General features: G+C 50.3%; 1 protein-coding gene across 1 annotated transcript in view; it reads left to right on the forward strand.

Annotated features, from left to right (window-relative positions):
- Positions 1-24,576, forward strand: part of STAG1 (stromal antigen 1) — a 1,758,022-nt gene that overhangs the window by 1,638,485 nt on the left and 94,961 nt on the right.

Genomic DNA, 24,576 nt, shown 5'->3' on the forward strand with positions numbered 1-24,576 from the left:
AGGATGGACAGTGGAGTGCCGCAGGGATCTGTACTGGGACCGGTGCTATTTAACATATTTATGGTTAAATCATCTTTATTTCAACAGGCCTTGCCAATACTACAGCGTGTTTCACTTTTACAACAAATCTTAACTGACAAATATCCCTCCTCCCCTCGCCCTCCTTCCCTCCCTTCCCCTTACCCCCCCCCCCCCCCCCCCCCCCCCCCACCTTCCTCAGTGTTCAAATCCTGTTACAGTGCTGCAATACTTGGGTCTTAGTTCAGTATTCTACTTCTTGCCACTGGCTGTAAAGTGTTCCAAAATCTATCCCATATCTTCTGGAGACATTCACCCTCCTTCGAGGACAAGTCTTTAACTGCACATCTTTCCAGTTTCAATAATGGTATCATGTGAGTCCTCCATTGCCCCACAGTAGGGGCCTCCGACTCCCTCCAGCTCAAAAGAATTGTCTTTTTTCCGATTAACATTGCTCTATGCAAAAAGCTTTAGAGTTCCGGTAATGTTGGTTTATCATATGTGTATTCACCAAAGAGCAGCAGGGGTTGTCTCCGGACCGTACGGCCCCAGTAAGATTGAATCTCTCCCAGCACCTCTCTCCAGAAGACTAAAATCCGGGGGCAGGCTCAGAACATATGTCCAAGTGTGCCGGGCACTTGGTTGCATTTGGGACAGGCTGCCGATTCTCCAAACCCTGCTCTGTGTGCTCTAGCCAGGGAGACATATAACCGGAGTGCAAATTTATATAATATTTCCCAGAAACGAACAAACTGGGATCTCTTCTGCACTGCCATGATAAAACTCCAGAGCAGTTCTGCCGATACTTCCACTCCTAGATGATCTGTCCATACTCTCGCTCTTCCCACAAAGTCTAATTCTTCCGTTGAGTCTAGCAGGAATCTATGGTTAAATCGTAGCGGCACCAGGCTCTGTGACCCCAAAGTGAGCGCGATATTTAATGTGTCGTGCACATCCTTGCACAGGTTAATCCAACCCAGTGCAGTGGCATAATGTTGCACCTGCAGATACGCGAGATAGTCTGTCTCTTGCAAGGCAAATTCTCCTTGAATATCTATAAAGGGCCTCATTTTGCCTTCTTCATTTATCAGCTGGTACAAATACCTTATTCCCTTCTTCCGCCAGCGAGCGAAAGCCATCGAGGATGTTCCTTCTGGGAAGTCCGGGTTGTGATACAGTGGTAGAAACGGTGTTGCCTGCGTCGCAAATCCGTGCCTCCGACATAACCATCTCCACGCCGCTGTGGCAGAAGATATCAATGGGCTCCCGAGAAGCCAGGCAGGGTGTCTTATTCTCGATGCGTGCAGCAGCCAACCAGGATGCATCCCCGGACTGACCGATGTTTCAGGCAGCGTTGCCGAGAAGCTCTGCTGCCCTGTCAACCAGTCCCGGATGTATCGCATAGCACGGGATATGGTTAAGTATCGTATATTCAACAGACCCATGCCTCCATGCCCCCTGGGCTTTTGCAATGTCTTTATGGGCAGTCTCGGGCGTCTTTCCCCCCCCCCCCCCCCCCCCCCCCACACACACACACAGAAACCCTTGTATCAACCTATGCAAGGCTCTTTCATCCCTTTGCTTCAGGAATAGTGGAGCATTTGGAATTTATACATCCACTTGGGGGCTATTATCATGTTGTATAACCCTATACGGCCTGACAGGGAAAGAGGACATGCCCCCCACATCTGCAATGTACACCTGGTCTCCTCTAGCATGGGGGCCACATTCCTCTCATATAGCAGGGACACATCTAGCGGCACACTCACCCCTAGGTATTTTATTTGCTCTGTTGCCCACTGCAAGGGGAACTGCCCCCTCCACAACTGGCGCCCCTCCTGCCCCAGAGGCATCGCCAGCGACTTTTGCATGTTAAGTCTAAAGCCCGAGAGCACTCCATATCGCCTCGTCAAGGAGTTCTGCGGGTCCTCTAGCAGTAAGAGGAGATCATCCGTGTATGCCAATACTTTCTGCTCTTGCCCCCCAAGGTACACTCCCATAATATCTTCACTCTTTCTAATCTCCCATAGTAGGGGCTCTAGGGCAATCAGGAATAACAGCGGTGACAGTGGGCAGCCCTATCGGGTTCCGCATGCAATCTCAAATTCTCCCGACCTGGCTCCGTTCACTAGCACACTCGCCCTCGGGTTTGTGTATAGTGCCCCATGGCCTGTAGAAACCAGCCTCGCAGACCTATCCATTTCAAGGTGCCAAACAGAAACGGCCACAGCACCTGATCAAAAGCACGCTCCGTGTCTAAACTTACCAACATCCCACTTCTGTGCTCTCCCCAATTTTGTATCAGTGTCAGGAGCAGCTTCCGGACGTTCAGGACTGACTGTCGCCCTCGGACAAAGCCCACCTGGTCATCTTTAACTATCTTGGGTACCAAAGGAGCCAGTCTCTCTGCTAATATCCGGGACAATATTTTAATATCAGCATTTATCAGGGATATTGGCCTGTACGCCCCTGGCTGAAGTGGATCTCTCCCTGGCTTGGGAATTAAATTTATTAATGCTGTATTTGCATGGGGGGGGGGGGGGGAACTACCCTCCTCCACCACTGTGTTGTAATAGTCTAACAGGGGGCCCAATATTTGATTCTGCAAGGACTTACAAAACTCTCCGGAATAACCATCTGGTCCTGGAGCCGTGTGCAGCTTCAGCGCTTTGATGGCCTTCTGCAATTCTTTTGCCGTCAATGGATTATTCGCTACTGCAACCATCTCCTCAGATAATCTCTGCATCCCTGTGCACTCCAAATACTCTCTGATATCGGCTTGGGTTTCCTTACCCCCCCCCCCCTTTTTCCCCCTTATATAAGACCGCAAAGTGTTCCTGGAACGTTTCTGCTATCTCTTCTAACCTCAAGGTGATCCTTGCGTCACCAGTTTTAATTGGTGGGATAAAATTGCTCTTTCTAGCGCCCTTCACTAATCTCACCAGCATCCCACCCGCTTTATCACCATATCTGTATAGCCTATACTTCCTATATATTAGCGACCTCTCCATTCGTTCATGTATCAAACTGTTTAATGCTATTCTCGTCGCCGTCATTGTCTCATACTCTGTGGGGGTAGGTGATCTAATGTATCGTTTCTTGGCCGCTCTTTTTCTCAAGATCAATAATCCCTTGTGTAATACGGCGATTGCGCCTGCACACATATGCAGGCGCAATCGCCGTATTAAGACTACCTTTGCGGTATTTCAAAATAAGCACGGATCCTCCAGGTGGTCTTTATTAAAATTTAAATACTCCTCCCATTTTTTATTTAGATAGTCGCCAAATTCGGGTGAAGTGTACAGATAAGCTGGAAAGTGCCACCCCCTGGGCTGATTAAAATAAGGGGGCACTTCCATGTCCACCCAAATTATGGCATGATCGGAGCTCTCCGGCCCAATCTTTGCATCCAGGACTTGCCCGAACATCGCTGGTGACACTAGTACATAATCTATGCGCGACTGTGTGTGGTGTGCTCGCGAGGTGTGCATGTAGTCCCGCTCCTCTATGTGTAATAACTTCCACGGGTCCACCAAATCCATCTTCTGTCTGAAGGATTCTAAGATAGTCTCCCAGCTCCCTCGCCCCGTGCCCATGCTCCTTGACCTATCTAATTCTGGATCTAGTACCTGGTTCATATCTCCCGCCAGAATGACCGAGATGCCCTCATTATTCTTACAACTGGCATACAATTGTGAGAAAAAACCCTTATCTGGTGTTGTCGGTGCATACACAGCTACCACTAGTAACTCCCACCCCTGAAGATTCATCTGCACTCCCACATATCTCCCCTCTGTGTCTTGGAACACTAATCTAGCTTTGCACGCTAATGCCTTATGGATCAATATAGCTACACCTCCCCGCTTACCCTTTGCCTGTGAGCAGAACACCTCCCCCACCCACTGGCGCTAGAGCTTCTCATGCTCTTCCATGGAGAGCCTGGTCTCCTGTAGGCAGGCTATGCTTGCCCCGTGCCTCTTCAGAGCTGCCAAGATCTTTCCCGCTTAATTGGTGAGATTATTCTGCAAACATTCCAGGAGACCAGACGTACACTATTCCCCTTGTTTTTAGCCAGGGCTCTCTCGCTGATAATCCTGCAAGATCATAACCCCTCAGGCGCCCAGCCTCACCCAAGGGATATTGCTTCACGCAGCACTTTTCCTGCCCGCTAGCTATGTCCACCTCCCCCCCACATCCCTCTTCCCCTCCCGTCCCCTTCCCTCACCTACCCTGCCCAATCTCTCTTATGGGCTTATGGGGTTTTCTGTGCCTCCCAGCCCCCCCACCCTTCACCGCCAGATACCTTATATTTGCTAACTTTAACTACAGACTATATTGAAATTACCCTCTTTCTACCTCATTCCCAAGAAAAAGGATACATGCACTTCTCATGAAGTTTGTCCACCTCCATCTCCTTGTGCTCCATTTTTCCCGCTCTTCTCCAGCTCTGTTACGCTTTTCTGCGCATCCTGCAGATTATCTAGGAGCTTCCATCTTCCATTCAGTTTAATTTTCAGTAGAGCCAGGTAGATCAACATAAATGGCACTTGCAACTCATACAGTCTCTGACATAATGGTGTAAATTTCTTCCTTTTTTCTTGCAGTGCCACTGAATAGTCCTGATAGATGCGGATCTGGTTTCCATCATACTTAAGATCATTCCGCTTCAACCGATATCCCCTCAAGATCTCCGCTTTATGGGTGTAATTGTGCACTTTTAAAATCACTGTGCACGGGGACTGTCTGCTGTCTTGCATGCGACCCACTCTGTGCACCCTCTCCAAGCAGAGTCTTCCCGCGTGGTCCGACAGGGCAAATTCTTCTGTCAGCCATTTTTCTAGCACTGTCATTAGGGCCCTCCCACCGATAGACTCTGGCAGCCGCACTATCCGGAGATTCCCCCGCCGGGACATGTTTTCTAGGTCGTCCATCTTCAACGTGATCTCCTCTACTTTATCCGTTAGCGCTTTTACTGCCGGACTCAGTGCGTCTTCCATGGCTGACACCCTTCGTTCCAGCTCTCCGGTCCGCAGTGTTGTATCCGTGAGGATCACCTCCAGATTTGCCATCTGCGCACTCATCTTGTCTAATTTCAGCTCCATCGCCACGCTCACAGCCTCCGTGAGTTGTAGTAATTGCTCCGCCATGAAAGAGGCACTTCTGCCCGGCGCCAGCCCCTCCTCCGCGCCGCCAGACACCTTCGTTTTTTCTCTTTCTTTTTTCGTTCCTTTGCTCGCCATGCTTTTAGCTGGGGTATTTAGATATCTGTCCATAAAGTGGGTCCTGTATTTTACGATCAATTACAGATCGCTATCAGCTCTTTTCTTTCAGTTTAAAGCGTCTTTCGGGTGTAGGGGCCTAGGAGGACACAGAAACACGTCTTCCTCTGTTCGTAGCATCACATGACCCTTAACATATTTATAAATGATATGGAAATTGGAACAATGAGTGAGGTGATTAAATTTGCAGATGACACAAAACTATTCAAGTTTGTTAAATCACATGTGGACTGTGGAAATACTGCAGGAAGACCTTAGGAAATTGGAAAACAAGGCATCCAAATGGCAGTTGAAATTTAATGTGTACAAATGTAATGTGATGCACATTGGAAAGAATAATCCGAATCATAGTTCCTGATGCTAGGGGTCCACCTTGGGGGTCAGCATTCAAGAAAAAGATCTGGTTGTCGTTGTAGATAATATACTGAAATCTTCTGCTCAGTGTATGGTGGTGGCCAAAAAAGCAAACAGGATGCTAGGATTTATTAGAAAAGGGATGATGAATAAAACCGAAAATACTATAATGCCTCTGTTTCACTCCGTGGTGCGTCCGCATCTTGAGTATTGCGTTCAGTTTTGGTCGCCATATCTCTAAAAGTATATGGCGGAATTAGAAAAGGTTCAAAGAAAAGCAACCAAAATGATGAAGGGGATGGAACTCCTCTCGTATGAGGAAAGGCTAAAGAAGTTACGGCTCTTCAGCTTGGAAAAGAGTCGGATGAGTGGAGATAATGATTGAGGTCTACAAAATCCTAAGTGTTGTAGAACAAGTAGAAGTAAATCAATTTTTTACTTGTTCAAAAAGTATAAAGTCTAAGGAACACTCGAGGAAGTTACATGGAAATAATTTTAAAACAAATAGGAGGAAATATTTTTTCACTCTACGAATATTTAAGCTCTGGAACTCTTTGCTGGAGGATGTGGTAACAGCAGCATATCTGGGTTTTAAAAAGGTTTGGACAAGTTCCTGGAGGAAAAGTTCATAGCCTGCTATTGAGAGAGATACAACTCACTGACCAGCAATGTCTGACAAGGTTCAGGTTTGATAAGGCAACCATTGTGCACCTTTGTGAGCAGCTGAAACCCCTCCTTCAGCCCCAGACCCATAGGAATAACCCCATCCCTGTCCACCTCAAAATCACTGCCTCTCTCTCTGTCTTGGCCACTGGGAGTTTTCAATTTGTATTAGCTGCTAACACAGGGCTCACCCAGGCTTCTATTTCACACTGTCTCACCCAGTTCCTGGATGCCTTTCTAACTCACACCTCTCACTACATCACTTTCCCCACCACCCCCCAGGCCCTGCACAACAACATGGCCACCTTCTATGCTGTTGCTAGATTCCCCTCGGTCATAGGTGTGATTGACTGCACACACGTCCCACTCAGACCCCCCCCCCGGCCACACGAAGCCACCTACAGAAACAGGAAGGCATTTCATTCGATGAACATGCAAGTTGTGTGTGATGCCCAGGGGGAGATATTAGACGTGTGTGCCAGGTACCCCGGTTCCACCCACAATGCCTACATCCTACAGCACTCGGGCATCTTCCGCAGGTTTGAGCGAGGGGAGTTCACTGGTGGATGGCTACTAGGTAAGTGCAACATGGATGTACCCATACTATATATCCTCCACTGGGCAACCCTCCGCCCTGCCTTCCTCCACCTCACTCCACAACCCACTATCCTAATCCCCCCCCCCCCCCCCCCCCCCCGTACCTGCTCCAAGCAATACACACTCATCTATCTCATTCTGCTTCTCTCCAAAGGTGACCGAGGGTACCCGCAGAGGACGTGGCTCATGACCCCCGTGGTGCATCCACAACCAGGGGCAGAAGAAACCTACAACAGGAGGCATCGGAGCACCCGGGGGATCATTGAGCGGACCTTTGGCTTCTTGAAAAACCGGTTCCGCTGTCTGGACCGGTCTGGAGGAGAGCTGCTCTACAGTCCAGAAAAGGTGGCCAAGATCTTCGTGGCGTGCTGCATGCTGCACAATTTGGCCCAGCGCAGAGGACAGGCCCTCCCAGAGGAGCCACAGCCACCAGAGGAGGCCCCAGATGAGCAGGAAGAGGAGCCCCCACCACCCCCAGCCCACAGAGCAGAGTTCACTACTTACCAGCTTGGCGTCAGAGCCAGACAAAGACTCATAGAAACAAGTTTTGTGTGAAAGTAAGTGCACATTTATTTGTTATACTCACATAAGTGTTATCATCACATCACACCCACCACCACCCACCAACCCTCACCCTCCAGCATGTGCCATCACTTCCCCCGTCCCCTCTTACCCCTCCCACGGACTTCCTTTGCAGCTGGTGCTGCAGGGGAAGTCTGTTCAGACTCCTCCGATGGGCTACTCCCACTGTCCTCCTCCGTATCCACACAGCAGCCTGCGGCTTCGGCTGCGCTGTGGAAATCCGGCCACCTTGTTGGCTGTAGCCTGGCCACAGGACCCAGAATAGGAGCTGGTTTGGTGGGTGCTGCACTAGTGACTGTGGAGGCGCCCGATCTCAAGGCCCACCTCTTAGCTGGTGGTGGTTGCTGCCCACTGGAGGAGGAAGTGGATGGCAGGTCTTGCTGCACCACCACCGCTGGAGTAGGTGCTGAGACCTGAGGGCGCAGGCCTTCAATGCTGTGCTGCAGCTGTTGCAGTTGCTGGAGCACCTCATGGTGGGCTTGGCGCTGCGCCTGGAGCAGTACCTGGTGGGCTTGGCGCTGCGCCTGCAGTGCTTCCCGCTGCAGCTCTAATTTTTGCTGCCAGTACTCCTCCAAGCGCACATTGTGCCGCAGCAAATCAGTGGCCAGCCGCAGGAGTTGCCTCCTTTGGCTGGAAGGGCCTCTGGCGAGGAGCTGGCCCCCTATATGCATCCTCCGCATCAGAAAACTCTACCGATGGTGGAGGTGCCGCCTCTGCCGGTGGTGCTGGTGGAGGTTGGGCCTCTAGTGCTGGTTCTGCTGCTGCAGGTGGTGGAGGTAGAGGCTGCACTGGTGCAGGTGGTGGTGTTAGAGGCTGGACTGCTGCTGCAGGTGGTGGCGGTAGAGGGTGCTCTGGTGCAGGTGGTGGAGGTAGAGGCTGCAATGGTGCAGGTGGTGGTGGTGGTGGTAGAGGCTGGACTGCTGCTGCAGGCGGTGGAGGTTGAGGCTGTCCTGCTGGTGTAGGCCTTTGTTGTGATTGGAGGCCACTAGGGCCAGCCTCATCAGAGTCATCACCTGTATAGCACAAGGGTGAGGAAGTGTGTTGGTGAAAATAACCCACTTTTGTCTTTCAGCATTCATCTACATAGCCCCACACTTGATGACACTGCAAAGAGATGGTGAGGAGGATTGGGTTTGAGACCCATGTGAACGACAGCCCCACAGGCAGCTGGGTACAGCTGGTGGACGGACAGCCAAGACAAGGACACCACTCACAACTTTGTGGACCCGGACAAGCTGTTTGTTGTATATTAGTTAAAGTGAAGGACATTTGAGCGTGCCTTGTGTTACTACTGACTTGGTACACTGCCTAGAACTGCTTTATGACCCCGATTACAGGCTCCTTAAGTTGCATGCATGTGGCCCACACTAACTAGAGCACAAAGGTGACAGAAGGAAATAGGCACAGTTTGGTGATGATGGGAAAATAGGAGGGAGTAGGGAAGGAAGAGGCCCAGTTGTGCCACAGAGTAGAGTAGTAACCTACACACACCCATAGGATAGGAGCCAAGTGTAAAGTATTCTCCGAGGACAAGCAGGCTGCTTGTTCTCACTGATGGGTGACGTCCACGGCAGCCCCTCCAATCGGAACACTTTTCCAGCAAAGTCCCTTGCTAGTCCTCGCGCGCCGATGCGCACCGCGCATGTGCGGCCGTCTTCCCTCCCGAACCGGCTCGTGCCGGCCAGTCTTCTTTTGTCCGCGCTCGGTACGGTCGTGTTTCGCCGCTCGCGCCCCGAAAGTTGACCTCGCACGTCGTTTTGACTTCGCTTTAAAAAAAAAAAAAAAAAAGGTGTTCGGAAGGAGACCTTTTTGGTCTGTTCCCCTTCCGGTATCTCTAGTTTTGCCCCGGTAAGTTTTCTTTCGTCGTCGGGGTAGGCCCTATTTAGGCCTCGGTTCGAAGTTTTTCTTCCCCCTGTTTTTGTGGTGCCATTTTCGCCATTTCGAGTTTTGATCTCGCCGGCGCGATTTTTCCGCCCATGACATCGAAGTCTCCCAGCGGCTTCAAGAAGTGCACCCAGTGCGTCCGGGTAATCTCGCTCACTGACAGGCACGCGTCGTGTCTTCAGGGTCTGGGGGCTGGGCACCGCCCGCAAGCCTGTAGTCTGTGTTCTCTTTTGCAAAAGCGGACTCAGGTAGCGAGATTGGCCCAGTGGAACGTTTTGTTCTCGGGCTCTTCATCGGCATCGGGAGTATCGACTGCTTTGATGTCGTCGGCGCCCGGACCTTCATCCTCGCCCCCGATTACATCGAGTGCATCGAGGCATCGACCCTCTACATCGGGGCCGAGACATCGGAGGGCTGCGTCGGCGTCGGTGGTACCGAGACCTCCTCGTCTGCTGATGTCGTCGGACGGTGGTGCTTCGTCTGGAGTGCAGGTGAGGGCTGTCCATTCCCCTGCTGGTGGCGGTGAGCCTTCGGGTGGGTCTCCCCCTACCCTGAGGGCTCCTGCGGTACAGCCCCCCAGAGACCGACCTCCTTCGGCCTCGGCCCCGAGGAAGCGATGGCTGGATTCTACGTCCTCCTCGTCGGTGCCGGGAAGCTCCGGTGACATGCTTCGTCCCAAGAAGTCGAAGAAGCATCGTCACCGGTCCCCTTCACATGTCGGCACCGAGAGCTCTGGGTCGCCGAGGGAGTCGGCACCCAGTAGGCATCGGCACCGAGAGGACCGCTCACCCTCTGTTCAAGAGGTGTCGATGCGCTCCCCTTTGGACAGCCCGAAACAGCCTCCACGCCCGGAACAGACTCTGACATCGACGCCTGCATCGGCTTCCATGCCTTTTTCCACAGCTGCTCTGAACGAGAGTCTCCAGGCCGTCCTCCCAGAGATCCTGGGAGAGCTGTTGCACCCTACCCCTCCGGTACCGGGGGTGCTTGCGCCACCGGTACTGTCGAGCGAGGCGCCGGCGGGCCCATTGCCCGGGGTGAGGTCTCCGACATCGGTGCCGCGTGCGGTACCGACTGCGGTAGCCTCCCAGGAAGGCTCCCCGACTACGTCGGCGGAGGGAGCTTCGCCGGTGCGGGCAAGGTAGTCTACCTCTCGACGCTCCCACCGTGGCCGTGGTTCCACGGAGTCGAGCCGGGCACGGCTGCAGACACAGGTCCATGAACTTGTGTCTGACACCGATGGTGAGGCCTCGTGGGAAGAGGAAGAAGACACCAGATATTTCTCTGACGAGGAGTCTGAGGGTCTTCCTTCTGATCCCACTCCCTCTCCTGAAAGGCAGCTTTCTCCTCCCGAGAGCCTGTCTTTCGCTTCCTTTGTCCGGGAGATGTCTACGGCCATCCCCTTCCCGGTGGTTGTGGAGGACGAGCCCAGGGCTGAAATGTTTGAGCTCCTGGACTATCCTTCTCCACCTAAGGAAGCGTCCACAGTACCAATGCACCATGTCCTAAAAAAGACATTGCTGGCGAACTGGACCAAGCCTCTAACTAATCCCCACATTCCCAAGAAGATCGAGTCCCAGTACCGGATCCATGGGGACCCAGAGCTGATGCGCACTCAGTTGCCTCACGACTCTGGAGTTGTGGATTTGGCCCTAAAGAAGGCCAAGAGTTCTAGGGAGCATGCTTCGGCGCCCCCGGGCGAGGACTCTAGAACCTTGGACTCCTTTGGGAGGAAGGCCTACCATTCTTCTATGCTCGTGGCCAAAATTCAGTCCTACCAGCTCTACACGAGCATACACATGCGGAACAATGTGCGGCAGTTGGCGGGCTTGGTGGACAAGCTCCCCCCTGAGCAAGCGAAGCCATTTCAGGAGGTGGTCAGGCAGCTGAAGGCGTGCAGAAAATTCCTGGCCAGAGGGGTGTATGACACCTTTGATGTTGCGTCCAGGGCCGCTGCTCAAGGTGTGGTGATGCGCAGACTCTCATGGCTGCGTGCCTCCGACCTGGAGAATAGAATCCAGCAGCGGATTGCGGACTCGCCTTGCCGTGCGGATAATATTTTTGGAGAGAAAGTCGAGCAGGTGGTAGAGCAGCTCCACCAGCGGGATACCGCTTTCGACAAGTTCTCCCGCCGGCAGCCTTCAGCCTCTACCTCTACAGGGGGAAGGAAGACTGTTCCCTACTCTTCTGGCAAGCGTAGGTACAATCCTCCTCCTCGACAGCCTGCGGCCCAGGCTAAGCCCCAGCGCGCTCGCTCTCGTCAGCAGCGTGCGCCTCAGCAAGGCCCCTCGGCTCCCCAGCAAAAGCAAGGGACGAGCTTTTGACTGGCTCCAGCAGAGCATAGCCGACATCCAAGTGTCAGTGCCGGGCGACCTGCCAGTCGGAGGGAGGTTGAAAGCTTTTCACCTAAGGTGGCCTCTCATAACCTCCAATCAGTGGGTTCTTCAAATAGTCCGGCAAGGATACACCCTCAATTAGGCCTCAAAACCTCCAAATTGTCCACCGGGAGCTCAGTCGTACAGCTTCCAGCACAAGCAGGTACTTGCAGAGGAACTCTCCGCCCTTCTCAGCGCCAATGTGGTCGAGCCCGTGCCATCCGGGCAAGAAGGGCTGGGATTCTATTTCAGGTACTTCCTTGTGGAAAAGAAAACAGGGGGGATGCGTCCCATCCTAGACCTAAGGGCCCTGAACAAGTATCTGGTCAAAGAAAAGTTCAGATGCTTTCCCTGGGCACCCTTCTCCCCATGATTCAGGAAAACGATTGGCTATGCTCTCTGGACTTGAAGGACGCCTACACACACATCCCGATACTGCCAGCTCACAGACAGTATCTGCGATTTCAGTTGGGCACATGTCACTTCCAGTACTGTGTGCTACCCTTTGGGCTCGCCTCTGCGCCCAGAGTGTTCACGAAGTGCCTGGCTGTAGTAGCAGCAGCACTTCGCAGACTGTGAGTACACGTGTTCCCATATCTCGACGATTGGCTGGTGAAGAACACATCCGAGGCAGGAGCTCTGCAGTCCATGCAGATGACTATTCGCCTCCTGGAGCTACTGGGGTTTGTGATAAATTATCCAAAGTCCCATCTTCTCCCAGTGCAGAAACTCGAATTCATAGGAGCTCTGCTGGATTCCCGGACGGCTCGCGCCTATCTCCCAGAGACGAGAGCCAACAACTTGTTGTCCCTCGTCTCGCGGGTGCGAGCGTCCCAGCAGATCACAGCTCGGCAGATGTTGAGATTGCTGGGCCACATGGCCTTCACAGTTCATGTGACTCCCATGGCCCGCCTCCACATGAGATCTGCCCAATGGACCCTAGCTTCCCAGTGGTTTCAGGCTGCTGGGGATCTAGAAGACATGATCCACCTGTCCACGAGTTTTCTCAAACCCCTGCATTGGTGGACGATTTGGTCCAATTTGACTCTGGGACGTCCTTTCCAAATTCCTCAGCCACAAAAAGTGCTGACTACGGATGCGTCTCTCCTGGGGTGGGGAGCTCATGTCGATGGGCTTCACACCCAAGGAAGCTAGTCCCTCCAGGAACGCGATCTGCAGATCAATCTCCTGGAGTTACGAGCGGTCTGGAACGCTCTGAAGGCTTTCAGAGATCGGCTGTCCCACCAAATTATCCAAATTCAGACAGACAACCAGGTTGCCATGTATTACATCAACAAGCAGGGGGGCACCGGATCTCGCCCCCTGTATCAGGAAGCCGTCAGCATGTGGCTCTGGGCTCGCCGTCACGGCATGGTGCTCCAAGCCACATATCTGGCAGGCGTAAACAACAGTCTGGCCGACAGGTTGAGGAGGATTATGCAACCTCACGAGTGGTCGCTCAACTTCAGAGTAGTGCGCCAGATCTTCCAGGTGTGGGGCACCCCCTTGGTAGATCTCTTCGCATCTCGAGCCAACCACAAAGTCCCTCAGTTCTGTTCCAGGCTTCAGGCCCCCGGCAGACTAGCATCGGATGCCTTCCTCCTGGACTGGGGGGAGGGTCTGCTGTATGCTTATCCTCCCATACCTCTGGTGGGGGAGACTTTGTTGAAACTCAAGCAAGACCGAGGCACCATGATTCTGATTGCTCCTTTATGGCCGCGTCAGATCTGGTTCCCTCTTCTTCTGGAGTTGTCCTCCGAAGAACCGTGGAAATTGGAGTGTTTTCCGACCCTCATCACACAGGACGAAGGGGCGCTTCTGCATCCCAACCTCCGGTCCCTGGCTCTCACGGCCTGGATGTTGAGAGCGTAGACTTTGCCTCTTTGGGTCTGTCAAAGGGTGTCTCCCGCATCTTGCTTGCTTCCAGGAAAGATTCCACTAAGAGGAGTTACTTCTTTCTATGGAGGAGGTTTGCCGTCTGGTGTGACAGCAAGGCCCTAGATCCTCGCTCTTGTCCTACACAGACCCTGCTTGAATACCTTCTGCACTTGTCTGAGTCTGGTCTCAAGACCAACTCTGTAAGGGTTCACCTTAGTGCAATCAGTGCATACCATTACCGTGTGGAAGGTAAGCCGATCTCGGGACAGCCTTTAGTTGTTCGCTTCATGAGAGGTTTGCTTTTGTCAAAGCCCCCCGTCAAACCTCCTACAGTGTCATGGGATCTCAATGTCGTTCTCACCCAGCTGATGAAACCTCCTTTTGAGCCACTGAACTCCTGCCATCTGAAGTACTTGACCTGGAAGGTCATTTTCTTGGTGGCAGTTACTTCAGCTCGTAGAGTCAGTGAGCTTCAGGCCCTGGTAGCCCAGGCCCCTTACACCAAATTTCATCATAACAGAGTAGTCCTCCGCACTCACCCTAAGTTCTTGCCAAAGGTTATGTCGGAGTTCCATCTGAACCAGTCAATTGTCTTGCCAACATTCTTTCCTCGTCCTCATTCCTGCCCTGCTGAACGTCAGCTGCACACATTGGACTGCAAGCGAGCATTGGCCTTCTATCTGGAGCGGACACAGCCCAACAAACAGTCCGCCCAATTGTTTGTTTCTTTTGATCCCAACAGGAGGGGAGTGGCTGTGGGGAAACGCACCATATCCAATTGGCTAGCAGATTGCATTTCCTTCACTTACGCCCAGGCTGGGCTGGCTCTTGAGGGTCATGTCAGGGCTCATAATGTTAGAGCCATGGCAGCGTCAGTGGCCCACTTGAAGTCAGCCACTATTGAAGAGATCTGGAAAGCTGCGACGTGGTCATCTGTCCACACATTCACATCTCATTACTGCCTGCAGCAGGATACCCGACGCGACAGTCGGTTCGGGCAGTCAGTGCTTCAGAATCTGTTTGGGGTTTAGAATCCAACTCCACCCCCCTAGGCCCATGTTTGTTCTGTTCCAGGCTGCACTCTCAGTTAGTTGGTAAATTTTTTAGGTCAATCTCAGTTATGTCCTCGCCGTTGCGAGGCCCAATTGACCATGGTTGTTGTTTTGAGTGAGCCTGGGGGCTAGGGATACCCCATCAGTGAGAACAAGCAGCCTGCTTGTCCTCGGAGAAAGCGAATGCTACATACCTGTAGAAGGTATTCTCCGAGGACAGCAGGCTGATTGTTCTCACAAACCCGCCCGCCTCCCCTTTGGAGTTGTGTCTTCCCTTGTCTTTGTCTTTGCTACATATGAGACTGGCCGGCACGAGCCGGTTCGGGCGGGAAGACGGCCGCGCATGCGTGGTGCGCATCGGCGCGCGAGGACTAGCAAAGGACTTTGCTAGAAAAGTGTTCCTATTGGAGGGGCTGCCGTGGACGTCACCCATCAGTGAGAACAATCAGCCTGCTGTCCTCGGAGAATACCTTCTACAGGTATGTAGCATTCGCTTTATTGGGGGTGCTAAGCCCAGTGCAAATAAGCCCTCCCTGGACACCTACATGATATTTCCTCAATATTGGGGGTGCACAAACACCCACTGAGTCTGCTCCTATGACACACATTAATACTACCACTACTCAGACACCTTACACTGTAATTAAGTGCACACACAGGACAAGTAAGAGGGAAGCCAGTGACTACGGTAGGAATAGAGAGTAAGGGTACAGAGCAAGTGAGTAGGGGGTAGGAGGTGAGACACCATCATAAAGGTGGGCGTTTATTCCACATACTCCTCCCCCACCTCCCTCCTCCCCCTGGCCCCAACTTGTATAACACAGTGTAGTGCAGCACAACAGATATCCCAACATCATAATGGACTACCTACCTGAGCCCTCAGGCTGGGCCGAGGTGTCAAGGGACCCGATCCCGTGGATGCCCTCCTGGGGTAGCAGGGCATGGACCATCAGCTCCATGGGGGTGAGGATGGCTATGTCATGTGCTGCGGGATTGGCCCCAGCCTTCCTCCTCACATCCCTCCTCAGCTTGCGCCACTTGCAGTCCTCCATGTCCCTTGCACAGTGGAAGACCGCATTCACCCTGTCACGTACCGCCTCCCATTCCTGCTGCTTGGTGGTCGCAGCCAGTCTCTGCCCTTTGGGAGCAAACAGGTTGGTGTGCCGTTGATGTATCTCCTGCACCAGGAGCTCCACCTCGGCATCTGAGAAATTACTCTTCCAGGTTGGGGGCTGGCGTGGCGGCATTGTACCAATGGGGTTTCAAAAATACGGAGTGGGCGTTTATATCGTCGCCAGGAACGCCCATTTTGGACGGGGGGTAGGCGTGTCTGATATGGGCGCTGTAATTTCAATTATACACATAATTCCTAAACGTGCCCAGCTGAGATAGCGATTTGGAGCTCCTGATTTCGATTATGGGTAGATAACTATGGGCATCCCCACCTGCCTTCCCCTTCTTGATTGTCATTTAAACCGCCATTTTATGTGCTGGGACTTCTGATTCACGTGAGTTTTCACGTGTTACCCACATTTATATTAAGGTTTGTGTTTGGCAAGGTATGCTTCGGGACACCTGTGTATTTTGGGGGGTTGTTATTTGTGGTTGCCCTCAGCCCACAACGCTTCCGTATCCATCCTTTGGGCCTCTTCCTGTCTCCCATTCTCTCTGCCTGGTTGTAGCAGGCAGTCTGTGGGAGCTAAGAAATTGCTACAATTGCTCCAAATCAAGCACCCCTCCCTCGGTAAGAGTCATTTCACTGAGGCAGATGTCTAGCTAATGTTCCAGAAGATAGAAGGCGCACTACACATTCTTGAAACAGACGTTCATGGTAAGCTCTTATTTCTCTGCCACCTCTTCGCTTTCTGCTCATTATCAAGGAGTGTGCATTCACTGTATGTAGTCTGCAGTCATGTCTGTTTTTATTTACCTCTTTTTATAGACCTCTTTCTGACTCCGTCACACGGGGGACTAAAGGTACTTATTTCATATATCAGGTTCTGTATAGTTTCTCTAACCTCCATTGTCACCCAATCACAAGGTCTATTCTGGGGTGGCATTAGGAGCCGTAATTAAAAACTAATTCCCATAATTACTGCTTTCTGTTTTTTTTTCTGGATCTAGATATACTCTGGGCCATTTATGTTCCCACATAAATCTTATTAAACATCTGTCTAAGTTTCTGCAAAGACTGAGTGTCACTTGTATATGATCTACCTTGTAGGCTAAATGTAAGGTAAAGAGAAGATAGAATCAATAAAAATAAAGACAGAGATAGGTTTAGATAGATAGATACATTTTATTTCTTACCCAAACACAGGTCTTCAAGTTGATACAAATACAGACATCAGATTCTGGTTTCAGCCGCACAGGGCTTCGCCGTCTGACAGAAGCTTCGGAGAAGACTCTCAAACTAAGCCAAAATCTCCCCTCTTTTATACACAAACCTCTCCATAGAAGTGAATGGTGAGAAACCTTGCTCCTAATCTTTCTCACTTTCTGAGATCATACTTTCCCATGCGGTCTGCTATCTGATGTACCCAACTCCTTCCGTTCTCAGCTACTGCTAATTATCAACATGTTTTGGGAAGCGTTGAGATAACAGTTTCACATCTTCCGGCTGCAATACTTTTCATACCTTTCTCATGAACTCTGTATTACCTCTGTATCATTGTATACCAAAACTAATAAGCTCCATTTTATTCATCTGATCTTTCATTACAGATGCTATATTTGATTTAAAAATTGTACCAATTTGTGTCAGAAGTCATTATTCAGACCTGCTCTTTGCAGATTCTCAAATATTAATTCACTTGCTTGTTCTTTGGCCTAGTCAGTATTTTTTCCAGTTGTTCTTGGCTGCATAGCTTTGGCCATCACTATTCCAGTGGTAGCCTTAAAGCTAGGCCATATATTAACATTCCCCTCTTCACCCTATCCCATAGGGTGACACCAGGGTTAACGTACCTTGGTACCATCCGTTCCAGAAGGTATTCTATGAGGCCATCAAATTATCTGAGTCTTAAGATCAACTGGTACAATTTGTTTAGTTTTCGGTTGAGACTTACTCAAACCTGTAGCGAGAAATGTTTTTATGAATGGGACTAATCCATGAGCTCATTTACAAAATCCCATGAAATATAGGTATGCGGGTAATAGCAATTTCAGGTGGATCATACTAATAAACACTTTCAAGTCTTTCTATGGCTTCTATTGTATATTCGAATTTAGTAACAGATAGTAGTGATATAAGTGTTTTATAAGACTAGATTTGCCAATATTATTTGATACAACCCAGATATCAGTGTTCTACCATACCAGAGTTCTGGTACCCAATTCATTATGCTGCCTCTTGAGAGAGTGATAAATCACTTCCCAGGAGACCACATAAACCTTATAAAGTTTTGCCAAATATGGCATTCCTGGAATAAGTTTCAGCCTGGACTCTCGTGGCCCCGTAAAGGCACCTTTAATACCAAAACTCTGCAAAGGTTATTCGACTTTATTTACACATACACACCCGATTCCACCCGTCATTTCCACTATCAGATTCTCAGTAGATGGGTATCGACTATCACTGATTACGTGATCCCAGACACTGTCGATCTGACATCGTTATTGATACCTGGTGAGGTGAATCTTAATCCACGACCTAGTAGACGGCCCCCTGCAAGAGGCGATTCACCCATTCCACATAAATTCAATGCTCCTAGTGTTAACAATCAGTGCCGGGACTGTCGCTCTCAACCTACTCCCAGCCACCGAGCTGAAGTACAGTGCAACCTTTGTTTCCAATTGGGACATTGCGCCATGGAATGTCCATGCTGGCACTTTGCTCATAGACAAAACCGTCAACCTCCTTCAGACTCCCCATCGCTACATGTCTCGCGGCTACAGATACGACAGCCACAGAGAGACCGCAGGCGACCGAGTGACCTCCCCTCGATAGATAACCCACGCCCCCGAAGAGACTGGAGCCTCAATCCAGAAGTAGCAAAGAAAAAAATTGTTTTAAAGGGAAAAGAAACAAGTAAGCTCTTCGGGTAAGGCACCTTAACTTTACAGTGTATACTAAGGTTGCCACACAGCAAAGTATGAAAAGAAAGCTTGAAGACAATAAAGCAGAACAGCTGATAAGAAGGAAGCTGGGGCAGGCAGTACGAAATCAATCATGCAAGAGGAACAAGGCTGGAAAAGTCTGCTATAGCTGACAAGATTAGTGTGCAAACGTAAAGATTATAAATGGGCAGCGGACCAGCACTGCCATCGCGGAAGTAAAAGTTATAAAGATTTGAGGACGAATATTTTTACAAGAGAGAGTCTGTAGCTAGTATGCTTTGGAAACCACGCTATAACAAAAACACTTGCTTCTTAACAATAAAACAAAATCTGTGGTTCAATATGCAACAGCCTTCCTAAAATAATACCGATTAAGCATTCAGCCAGGAATACATGCATATTAATCATATTAAGGCAAATGTGATATTATAGTGGACTATTAAGACATATATCTGTACAGGGCAGAAGAAATGTTACACCGCTAGGAAGTGACTTCACGGGCTAGTTCATCTGCAGCGTGGTTACCATTAATGGCAAAAGAGAAAACTGTCTCTTGATGTGCTTTAATCCAGGAGATACTGGTGCGAAGGCCTTTTTGATGGCGCTTTTCCAGTGCTTCAAAAAGTGCAGTCCACAAAGGTAAGTGACTTAGGGGTTGCCCGGTAGAGGAGATCATACCCCTCTGGTTCCATTTGCGAACATGGGAATGCAAGGTTCCTGTGCACTGGTTGGAGGCCATCAGCCCCGTATTGTGTGGTTCTGCCAGGTCGTCAATGCTGTGGGCCAGCTGTTGCAGCTGCTGTATTGGCTCCCGGTAGGTTCAATCCTTTGTTTGTGTGCTGAACCCCAGTCCCCATTTATGAAATGGCCACCCATTCTCACTTTTGATAGGCGAGGGAGGGGGAACTATATAGGCAAATCATGTTTTTAACACAGTATTGAACACAGTCCTACAATCCTCCATAGTTCTGGAACAACAACATTTCTAACATGTAGGCTACAACCTAGTTTCAAGGTGGCCACAGGTACTGCCCTACTGAGCCCTTAAGACATGGTGAGGGAGAGAGTTTGTGGTTACAGGTCCAAACCCAAATTACCTGCAGGTAGCTACAACCTGATGGCTGCCGTGGCCTAGTGGTTAGATCACCAGCCTTGTAATCACAAGGTTGCCGGTTCAATTCCCACTCCTGCCCCTTGTGATCTAGAGCAAGCCACTTAACCCTCCATTGCCTCAGGTACAAACTTACAGTCCTCCTGGGACAGGGAAAGACCTGGAATGTAGGTCACCTTGACCTCCTACTGAAAAAGGTGTGAGCAAACATCAAATAATGAACACCATATTTATTTGTGCCCTTCTGTAACTCTTGTATTATATTGCAACTGTGATGCAGTAAGCCTCCATCTAATGGTTTTCTCATTGTTTTCCCTTTTCTCCTCAGCACTATATACCATTGCAGATGCATGGAATGTGAAAAGATGAGGCAGCTGTTTGTAGGTCCTTGGTGGCCCCCCCCCCTCCCCACCAATAATGGTATGGTTGTGGGTAAGGGTGTCTTGTGATCAGACTGAGAAAACATCATGTATGTGCTACCTAGGGTTATGGCAGATCACAAGTGCTAGACAACAAATCTATTATTAATGCCATACTGTGCTGTGGGGCTGTATGGTAAGGGGGAGGGAGAGAGGCAGGATGGCCATTTGTGTCCCTCAACAGTAAATAGCCATCCAGCCTCCGCGGCCCACCCCCCTGCACATAGGGCCATGGAGGTTGGAATGAACAGGTGGCCTTCTGTATGGGCACCATTATCACAGACATGCATCAGCTTTCTCATTCACACTTCACATTTCATGCAATGCATATTGCTGCCTCCTCTCACATCAACAGCACCATGTGGTTATATGTAATGCACAACGCACACACTGTTAGTTAAAATGTGAAAAATATTATTTATGTGCAAACCCTAACATATTCCCCCCACACCCACCCCTACAAATTCCCCCCCCCCCCCCACACACAAAAATTCCCCAACACCCCTACATATCCCCCCAACCCCCCCAACATTTCCTCCCCCCAACATACAAACAACCCACCCACCCACCCAACAACCCCCCCTCCCCTCCTCCCCTCCCCCCCCCCATCTAGGACGGGTGCCACGGCCTCTAATCAAGGCCCTCTGTAGCAGGGTAGTGAGCAGCAGCAGGACCACCCTAAGTGGGCCCTGCAGCTGCTCATTACCCTGCCTTATGATTCGTAGCTCCTGCAGCACCTGGTTCTGGCCATCTACCAGGTGCTGCAGGAGGTGCACAACAGCCGCTGGGCCAAGGGCTGGAGGTGGCCCAGGGGACCCAGATGATGGCCCAGGGAATGGAGCTGCCTGAGGCGATGGAGCTGCCTCAGGGGATGGAGGTGGCCCAGGCGATGGAGCTGCCTCAGGCGATGGAGATGGCCGAGGGGAGGGAGATGGCTCAGACGGAGCTGCAGGTGGGGAGGGGTCCTCCAGAATGTCCTCATCAATGATGAAGACCCCCTCCTCCGAGTCCTCCTCCTCCTGGTGGGCCTCCTGGCCTGGCTCCTCCGAGTCCTCCTCCAGGTGCCCCTCCTGGCCTGCCTCCTCCGAGTCCTTCTCCTGGCCTGGCTCCTCCTCCTGCAAGTGGCCCTCCTCATCAGCCTGCTCCTCCTGCTGGTGCTGGAGCCCTGTGTATGTAAACAGAGTATGGATGAGATGAGCACATGCAACATGGCTTGCATAGTGCAGTAGCTGGGTGGCCTGAGCCAGGGGATGGGGGAAGGTGTGAGGAGGCGTTGCCATGGGGGACTGAGATGCATCAGATGATATGACAGGGAACCCTGGAAGCTGCACTGACATAAAACACACAGGACATGTTGGCAGACCACACTCATTGGTGACCAGCATGTTTGCATTGTGAGATGCGACGAGGGTTTGGTGACCTCTTTTTGTTGTTTTTAAGGGGGGGGGCGGTGGGAAGGGTGTTTAGTACATTACTTTTATGTGAGGGAGGCCATGACATCCAGTAAAAGTAGGGCCTCAGGCAGGTCTACCAGTACACACTATCCACCCACCCCAGAAAGGGGGAGAGTAAAGTGAGGCATGTCATCTCATTCATCTCGGGAGGGTGGGGGGGGGGGATGGTCGTTGGAAGTTGCAGCCACAGTCATGGGAGGGCACCTGCAACCTGCATCCTTGATCTGGGACCAATAAATATGTTATTACTTATTAGTTGGCTATTAGCCACATATTGTACAGGACATTTGCATTAATCAATAAATATATTTACAAATCAGTACAGGTGTCCTGTTTTTGAATACTTACGGCGAGCCCTGAGGTGCCCTCGCACTGCCCGGATGAGCTCGGGCCTCTCCCGCCTCACACGGCGGAACCTCCTCCGTAGGGACTTGAGGTCCCGGTGAACGCCGAAGCGTCTGTAAGATATAAGTTTGTAGAGCAGGAGTTAGGGGATGGTCCTTCTTGCCCTCTGCACACACATTCATTTGTTATTCAAATAGCAGAGAGAGGGTCAACACTGTTGGGGGGGGGGGACCACCTCCATTGGAACAGATTCATAGGAGCCACCTTTTTAAAATTTTGGGGGGTGCTACCCCCAGTGGAGATCACCCCTCCCTGGATACATACAAGGCATTTATTCTATATTGGGGGTGCTCAAGCACCCACAGCAGCCACCGAGTTGGCTCCTATGCAGATGATGCCATAGAGGTGGCCATGAGGCCAGAAAGTACCGTTTGTATGCATTATAATTTATGCTTGTAAAACTACTTTATATGTGTTATCATTACCCTGTTATCAAGTATGCTATACGTTTAATTGGTATAATGTTTCCACTATTCCGATATGTTGTAAGCCACATAGAGCCTGCAAAGAGGGGTGGGAAAATGTGGGATTCACAGGCAAGAAATAATTAAATAACGAAATACATTATTGTCGGGATGTGGGAATGGTCGTCCTTTCAAGAACATACATTTTATTAGTGATTGTGTATGTACCCATAGTACTCGTTATCCTTGCATGCACACTCCAGTTACTGGTTACATTGATGACGGAGCTGTTATATGTGTAGGTACAGGAGGGGGGGGGTGTGGGCCAAACACTTACCTTTCAAGGCTGTCCCTAATGCGGGACCAGGCTCTCATGGCCTGGAGCCTGGGGGGCTAATAAAGAGCCGATGGCGGTGCCTTAGGCATAGCTGCACCAGCAGCAGGCTCTCCTTATGCCCGAAGTTAGGCTCACGTCAGTGCGCCATTTTTTTAGGTGTTGGAAAACAAGTGCCTTATATAGACGTCCTTGCGTGACGGACGTCGTTTCGTGCACAGCTCCATATATGGATGACCATCCCATATATGGCCCTATCTGCACGTGGACGCCGTCGTAAGCATAGACGTCTTTGACGTGCATGCCTGGTTGTTATGCATGCGAAACTTGCCTTATATAGATGATTATGAAGCACCCGACCCTTTTCACATATACACAATATGCATATAGCTGCATGCAGTTCCGGACATCCAGAAAGGGCACATTTGAGGAATATTCGGTGAAGCAGCATGATCTTTCTGTAGTTGACGCGTATAAACGTTCCTCATATTTTCCCGTACCTGGATGTCCAGAACAGCATGTACTGTACTTGCAGTACACCTATGTACATTCTTTTACACACTTTCTGATTTGGTCGTTTGCACCTGCGATAATCGAACGTGTTAGGGCGCCCAATTTATTCATGCTTATTTGCTCCTCATTTGGTCGTTTTGCTACAGGGATAATCGATTATCGAAAAACACCCATACTATTTTCCGATTATACATGCCTGATTTTGGACATTTTCGTAAGGACGGCCTAATGCGTACTTGGACGACCTTTCGATTATGCCCCTCAATATCAACCGGCTCACTTTTATCAACATGTTTGTTAAGTTCTGACAGGAATGTGGAGTTATGACCAAGGTACAACGGTGTACCATTATGTAATGCTTTGTGAGTGAGTGCAAGGATTTTGAATTGAACCTTATAAAGAATGGGGAGCCAGCAGTGGGATGACAAGATATTTCTTAGCGTTGGAAAGAATGCTAATTGAAGATTTTTACACAGACTGGAGTCATAAGGGAAGAAAAACATTGAATAATCAAGTCATAGATATCACTAGAGCACACAAAAAGGTCAATTGGGAGACCATCCTGAACTGCCGAAGGTTGGAAAAGCATTGTTTCCTAGCTATAAGGGTAGGCCTTGCCAATAGGAGGCGGTCCTCTGGTTGGAGAGCTGTGACAGGGGATCAGAAGAGTTTGGGTTGGGTGGGGATCGGAGAAGTGTGGTTACAGATGGGAGAGATCAGAAGAGTGATTGAGCAGTGGAGGCAGCAGCAGCAAGTCCTCATTTTTCAAGAATAAAAAAGGGTGGACCGCCCTCTTGAGGTGGCAGTAAGTGCAGCTTTGCTATCAGCAATCATGAGCTAGCACATGCACTACCTGTCATTGCCAGCCACTCTTCCGATCCTGTCATACCATGCCCAAGACCCACTACTACCCACATTAAGCAGCTAGCATGATTTTTTTTTTTTTACTGCACTTCTCTGGTTTTAATGTGCAATAACTATTAGCGTGTGTCAGCACTAATCTCTACTGATAGCTGCTTAACATAGCTTAATAAAAGGGCCTCTAAGTATATACTAGCATGTTAGTAACTCTAGCTGACAATCATAACAATACACTTAGAGAAAAGTCATAGATGAGAAACACAAAGCTAATCTAAATTCTGTATTTTGAGCTAGCATGTTAAGTATAACACTAAGAGAAAAATTCTAAACTATT

This window comes from Microcaecilia unicolor, chromosome 10, assembly GCF_901765095.1.
Source record: "Microcaecilia unicolor chromosome 10, aMicUni1.1, whole genome shotgun sequence".
Lineage (NCBI taxonomy): Eukaryota > Metazoa > Chordata > Amphibia > Gymnophiona > Siphonopidae > Microcaecilia > Microcaecilia unicolor.